The sequence below is a fragment of the Augochlora pura genome, chromosome 5 (genome assembly GCF_028453695.1).
Source record: "Augochlora pura isolate Apur16 chromosome 5, APUR_v2.2.1, whole genome shotgun sequence".
Lineage (NCBI taxonomy): Eukaryota > Metazoa > Arthropoda > Insecta > Hymenoptera > Halictidae > Augochlora > Augochlora pura.
In genome coordinates this window covers 10,644,056-10,651,371 of record NC_135776.1, presented here as the reverse complement: position 1 = coordinate 10,651,371, position 7,316 = coordinate 10,644,056, and the positions used below count along the sequence as shown (strand labels likewise).

The 7,316-nt window shown below is 34.9% G+C and overlaps 1 long non-coding RNA gene across 1 annotated transcript; it reads right to left on the bottom strand.

The window, feature by feature from the left end:
* Positions 1 to 6: 6 nt before the first annotated feature.
* LOC144470584 (uncharacterized) lies at positions 7 to 7,194 on the bottom strand. The gene is made up of 2 exons (XR_013494149.1): positions 750 to 7,194; positions 7 to 688 (listed from the first exon to the last, which is right to left on the bottom strand). It is a non-coding gene; the product is annotated as an uncharacterized LOC144470584 (long non-coding RNA).
* Between the last annotated feature and the right edge of the window lie 122 nt (positions 7,195 to 7,316).

The following is a 7,316-nucleotide window of genomic DNA, read 5'->3' as shown; positions in this document are numbered from 1 at the left end:
GTGAATCTATCGACAAAAACGGCAATGACTTAGTTGCCAACCCAATACTATTCCGATCGCATCATACGCACCACACCGCTTGTTTTTGATAATAGATTTCATGGCTTACGATTCTCTGCCTGTCGCCAGCCGTCGAATGAAAAATTAATCCGTTGCTACGTCGTATATCCACTTAAACTTGCCAATGGAACATTTACAAACCTATATTTATAAAAGACATTTGTTTCTGTTCTAATTATAGTAATTAGCACCGTATCAGGAGGGAAACGTGGGACGTGTTTTGCTTTGAAATATATGTAGGGATTTACCGCTTGCGTCTGCGAATATTCGCGAAGGACGCGTTTTGTTTTCGCAGCTCCTCTGCGACAACGGGCAACAAATCGACACCAGTGCAAAGCGAGCGATATATCGGGACAGATGGCAAGGTCAGCGAGCATTAGTCAGCGTTTTTTTTCTTGTCTTGTAGTATTGTGTGTATGAGTGTGGCGAGAAAGTGACAGCTATTTTATATTAAACGAACCTTTATAGCCTGTATTCTAACTGCGTCTAACAACCGATAGGTTACACCCAATATATTCCCACATATATATTATGTGTCCTTGTGTTTCAATTCCCTGATAAGCGAACAACGCCGTTATTCACTGTTTCTCTACCTTCAACTTCGTCAGTAACTGTTGCGCCACTTGTTCTGAAACTCAATGTTATCTCGAGCATTTTCTTCTATTTGGTGGATATAACTATAGTGATACCTGAACAACTGCACGTTCTTCTACCTCCGTAAGCAAGCAGCGCTTCTATCCCTGTCCTAGGCAATGATTCCTGGCACGGTAGAACTTTGATACCAGAAGCTGTGGCCCAAAACTGGGCAATTAACAACGGTATCCGTGATACTGACATGATACTGGCTCAGAAAGCGCTAATTACAAGACCGCATTCCAAATCTAAATATTGATGCTTATATAGCTGACGTTATCGTTAAAAATTATGTAAGGATGTACACATCGATTGAATCAACGTGGGAGAAGATATACCGCCGGTTAGTGGTCAGCTGGTCAACCCCGAAGGCCAATCACTAGCGTGGATTATAGAACAATCTACCAATAACAATGTTACCTGCCTTACCACCATAGCAGACGTAGTCACAAGGATACAGTATTTTGATGTAGACCTACACCTTAGGAAAGGTGTCCCTGTGTCAAATTTTTTCCAGGCCCTAACTATGGCGAGACATTTATTAAGAAACCCGTTTTGTTCTCTAGTCCGTCCTACAGTAAACCTTCGGCAACATGCTGATATTGCATACATATGTGCATACATCAAGAGGGAACTGCTTAAAGATATTCCCTTTGGGGGATATAGGGGTTCAGCCATTTGGCGGATTATCGCCACAATGTGTTCCCTCACTGAAGCAGAACTGAGGCAGTTAGCCTCAGGGATGTACAAGATAGCTCGCGCTAAAACTGAAGCGGAACTTAACCTTGCCGACATTTATAAAGAGACATTTGATAATCCAGACTTGAAGGTCCGTGAAATCAGTGGTGAAAAATTTGTAATACCCGCAGGTCAGCCAGGAGCTAACATGGATGTCCAAGAAGTTGGCATAGAAGAAAATCAGCTGTTTATCTTTAATTAGACAGACAGCGGTACTAATCTATTCGGTCGCTCAGCGTAATCGGCCTTACAAACCCGATAGATAGTTCATATCGCGGAGTATTAGTACCCAGGGTGTTCACGCACGGCGCCCTACAATTCCCATCATTTTACTGTGTGTCCAATCCTCAGTGAATCTTGTTTCAGCAATGAACCGTCAGCCAATCAGGGCAAAGGAATTCCTGTCCTCGTCCTCGACTGCATAGTAAGCTGCGGCCCGAAAAACGTGCAGGAGTTCAGGTATAACTGTATTATTATATAATAATAGGTTGGATATGAAATGTGCTGATGCGGTGTATAAAAAACAAATCGTGGAAATTGATCGCACAGTTATCAAAGAGACTTCAATTTTAAGAATACTAGTAATATCGATTTCTATGAATGCTCACAAAATATCCCAAAAGTTATCCAAAATCGGAAAATGAGGAGTTCCTGAAGTCACTTGAAGTAACTTGCAGCTCCGTTTACGACTTATTAACGAAAATCACTAATCAATAAGAAATGAGTGCGGCTGACATAAGGCAGCTGAACTTTTGGGACACCCTGTATGTGATTTCAGAAAAGAGATCTACTCGTTTATGAAATACTACTACGATAACCATAATAAAAACGCGTTATGGAGATTATAGTGATTACTGATATTTAGAAATCAAAAGTGTTGTTGATATTCACAGTAGAGTGAGTTCTGCCCATAGAAAAATAATAGCTCATAATCCTTTTTAGAAATCAGATCTGGCAACTTTGTATAATATATATACAGTTTAAGGAAACCACCTCCTACTTCAATAACCTTGAAATATATTGTCAAGGCATATACGTTAACTTGGGAGATATATATATAATAAACAAAGATATGCGTACATAAACATTGCAAAGTTTGTCGATCTAGATACAGGCATACATAGCCAAAATATTCAATGGATTATGGAGATGGATAAAAACATTTTAATTACTATTTTGAAGAATTTATCTTTAAAAAATATTTGATTCTTCAAACGAAACTAATAATATGAAAATATGATTATTTCAATAGAAAATTGATTTTTGACATTTTTTAGCAATTTAAGTAATTATTTACGAATAATATAAATCAAATCTTTAATCAAACCCTAAAGAAGTAATGAAATCCAGAGTTGAGACTGGATAGACCTTGAATCCGCAACTCGCGATCATAAACGGTCCGCCGTGCGAAAGTTAAATTCCTAACCTGATTGAATCACTATCTCTTTAACAAGTTTCTGAATATCTTAGAAACTAAAGGCCAACGCTCTATTGTATCTATTGAAAAAGTTGTTCAGAATGATGATCCTGGCAATGTATTTCAAGGTCATTGAGACCGGAGGTGGCTCCTTTAGACTGTATGTTTACCTCTCGTTTGTGTCGTTACTATTTTATCCATTTATAGCGAAAACATATAAAGGAAACACAAACACTTAAGACATGATCAGAATTTAAGGACACTGCATCGTTGAGATAATTAAAGAAAATGATTTATTAAGAACGAAAACAAATCTATATTCGATGTTCCATCCCTGAGATATTGATTCTCCATAAACATCCGCAGTCTAATTTTTAATATATGTGAAGTGTGAAAAAAATAAGCTTCCATCTATGGTCCCGCTGCGTTCACTACGTTGTCCCATAGCGTCTTCCTCATAAGCACGTAACTAATTTTCATGTCCATGTTATTAGAGTTTTAATAACATGGACATATGTATGTTGTTGTCCTCTTCGAGAAGTACTAGCGTAGATGTCTCAGTTACCGCGCTTGGATTAAAAACGCATAAAGAAAAAAAGAGAGAGGTATCAATTTATATGTGAAATTTTTCTTATTCTGTACGTTTCTAAATTGGAGGCACGGATATACAGACGACTACGCTAGACCTTCTAGAAGTGATTCATGCGGCTATCCTGTTCTATTCCGAATACCAACATTTCTACCGTGCGTTCGTCCAAAGAAGGTTTTTAACAAGAAATACGTATTAAAATCAACGCGCGATGTGCTACAACATATTAACTATTGAATCATAGATATTATTCATAAAATTCAATATACTATCGATGACAAGAAACTGGTGTTACGCATGTTTGCATTTCACTGTATAACCATCATTATTATAATTGTCTTTTTCTTTTTAAAAGAGACTGTTCTCTTCGTTAATTTTCTCACATTAAAGAGTTACTATATAACATTTATCGCTAAACATAACTGCAAAATATAAATCTGATCGTTTCATTCGATATATCTTTTTAATTGTTGTATTTTTATCGATTTTCAGGTTCTATCCAAAAAAGTTGTCTTGACAAAAAGTTGTTTAAGGTTTTTCATACGAGAATGATCAAATACAAAAAGTTCTAGTGTTTATAAATGGTTTTATCAACAGACATAGTAATTTTATTTGTCAATAAATGTCTGACATCCGACTGATGCAACCTCAGACTTTGAATTAAGATTACTAGTTCATATAATTTCGTTTCGTCTTACAATTAGATAATAAAATCAGGTTAGTTAAAATTATGCCACAGATCTAAGTATTAAATACTATAATCAAGAATGGTTGAAATTCGTCACGAGGTAGCGATTTAGCAGCACATCGATATCGCGAAAGTAAAGTCGATGTTGCGCGAGGAATAGGCGGCTTTTGTATGTGTACTCGTGTCATATAATAAGCGAGAATTGAATAGCAAATTGTCATTCCGTAGTACAGTTCAATCGTTTCACGGACAATTAACCATTTAGCGAATCTGTATCACAAACAGTTTGTTCATTACATAGCAGACTTGAGCAATACTTAGATAAACATGATTACTTAAGTGAAAAGATTTCCTGTAATCATTGTAGAGAAAGTAATCCAAACCTTCTTCCATACTCGATAATTTTAATTACAAGATAATTCTTTTTCTTCATGGAAATTAGCAGAAAGCTTTGCATTTTATATAAGTGAGAAGATAATTATTTCCTCTCTGAGAAAATGTATCTCAAAGATACAATCGAGCCAATTATTAAGCTTTTACATTATTAATATAATCATCCTTTAAATTACCCTAGTTATGTCTAATTTTCTTCCGGAACAAAAATATCTGTTTTATAATTACAGAAATATGTATTTTGTAACGATGCAGAATTACATTAAATCGGTCGATGTGTCAAGTATTACTATCACTAATCAAACAACGAAATTATTGTCGTACAGAATTCGGATACTTTTATCGAATCAGAGTATTTGCTAACATTTTTCAAATAAGAGATCGCATAATCACTCCTGGAATAATTCAGAATTTGTAGACTTGCGAGAAAAACATGCTTTGTCTCCATGTTTACGATTGTCCAGCGAAATAAATAACATCGTTTGTGTCACAGCAATTCTGTACAGAGCGTTCTACTTTACGAAGGTGCAATTCAAGTAAATATACAATAATAAATAACAACTGAAACGAGATAATTCTGGTAACAGGTACAAACAGAGATTGCACGAAAATAACATTAAGGTGTAACAGTTATAGACAAATAAGGTCTGCTTGATGTGATTTGCAAAAATTAGTCAAACGATTCTAGTGTTTCTTGCATCTCCTACTCGTACTTATCGTAAATATATGTACAAAATCACTGTAACAATCGGGTGTGCCGATGAAGATTGTGAAACGATTGTATGAATGGTATGTACTTTTCTAAAATCTTTCAGCATATTTTTTTTCTCTTAAAAAATATTTGATACTCAGCTTAATAGATTTGTCTATTAAATGAGAATTACGATAAGTGAATTTACATTTTTTGTAGTACCTGACTTTTATTTCAAGTGTATACAGAGTGTCTTACGAATATACCATACCGAATATGTGCACACTTTTGTTCAATGTACTCTAGTAAAGTTCTTATTTCTATTCTGGTAACACCCATATTTGGTGTTCTTTGTCTGGTCCGCTAATACTTTTAGCAAAAATACTATCTGCGGTTTTCTATGCTATTTACTATGCTGTTTTTCCCCGTATTTTCATTATTTTTCTCATCGTTTCGTCTGCCTGAAGTATGTTAGTTTTTCCTTCGTCGTTCCGTCCTAACATGTACAAGGTGTTACCAAGATTATACAGGGTGCACCAAAAGTTGCTCCAAATTGAGAAATCAGGGCTACCGAGCTGCTCGCCTCTCATTCGTCACAGTTTTTCGTTAATAAATCATAAACAAAGCCGCGAATTACATTTGTGTTAAGAAAAAAGTTACTTTAAATGACCTCAGGAACCCCTTATTTCCCAATTTTGAATAACTTTTGTAATACCCTGTATATTGAGATCAACTTAACGTGATTCTTGAGATAATTAACTTGTTGTGAAATTGAACTTGACTTTGAAGATTCACCAGCTCAAGAATCCTAATGACTTTTATTTATGTAATTGTTAATTTCACAATTTTTTTTATTTTTGATCTTGAATTTTCAAGGTCAAGAGTATTGTTGTGGCTAATTATATTTATGTCGATATCCACCAAACCGATGTTGCAGAATTGCGTCCTAGTGGTCACGACATACAATTTTGTCTCCCCGTACTTTAAAAGAAATACAGTTAAGTGTTTCATGTTCCATGCGCAAAGTCGTTTGTAAATTCAATTCATCGTTTTGTTAATTCAGGAGATTGCAAGTACACTACTGGGTGTTCGGTAATACATCAAATTTAAACTTTTTATTGTTAATTATTAATATCGTATGGGTCATTCTTCCTTCTTTCAGGGTTTTATAAAATGATGGAACTGAGAATTTGTGCAAGGCTCCACGATCCAATTATTAACAATTATGTGAGAAATGTTATTCAGCACACTGAATTCTTTGCCAGGTGTGTAAGAAAGTCAGTGTTCATAAAAATAATTAGCGTTCTATTGTCGTGATAGGCCTCAAATAAAAAGGACGAAACATGTATTAATCAAAGTTTAAATAACGTTAGTGTATATAATAATAAAAATATGAAAAATTATACTTTTACTGCAAAATCTATCAGAAATAAAATGTTGGGGTCGCGAGTGACACCAATCCATTAGTTAACAGTTAACATTAAAATTTTTGGTTCGCCTGCTTAATGATATTTTTAGTGACACATTCGGAATCCATTGATATAATGCAATTTAACTTACATCTGTTACGTTAGTCTTGATAAAAAGATTTTGATTTTTTTACGTAGATATTCCAAGGAACTGCAAGGAAAAACTGCAAGGAAAAGGATATTCGGCAACAAGTGGGAGAAAGTTGAAACTGTGATTTTCCATGACGCAATAAAGCAAAACCGAAAGTAACCGATTGTATTTTCAGTTCTGTTTTTTTAGTTACAAAGTTTAAAGATCCGTTTAAATTTCGATGAGCCACCGGTAAGACATTGACGTACAACATTATACGTGGACATTATTTTCACTTCCGATTGTTATTTTATATTGTCATGGAAAATCACCTGTTAAATTTTCTCTGACCTGTTACTCGACGTTCTGTAAAACTGCCCGATTTGCGCAAGGGATATTGAAAAAAAAAGAAAAATTGATTTGATTTTAAATAACTTTATTTCTAGTACCATTATAGTTATTGAAAAATGAGAGAACATCCATGATCGTTCAATCACTCATTATTCGATTTCTCACTCAACGATTACATAATTAAGGTATTAAGAAAGCAACCCAGACACTTTTTCCG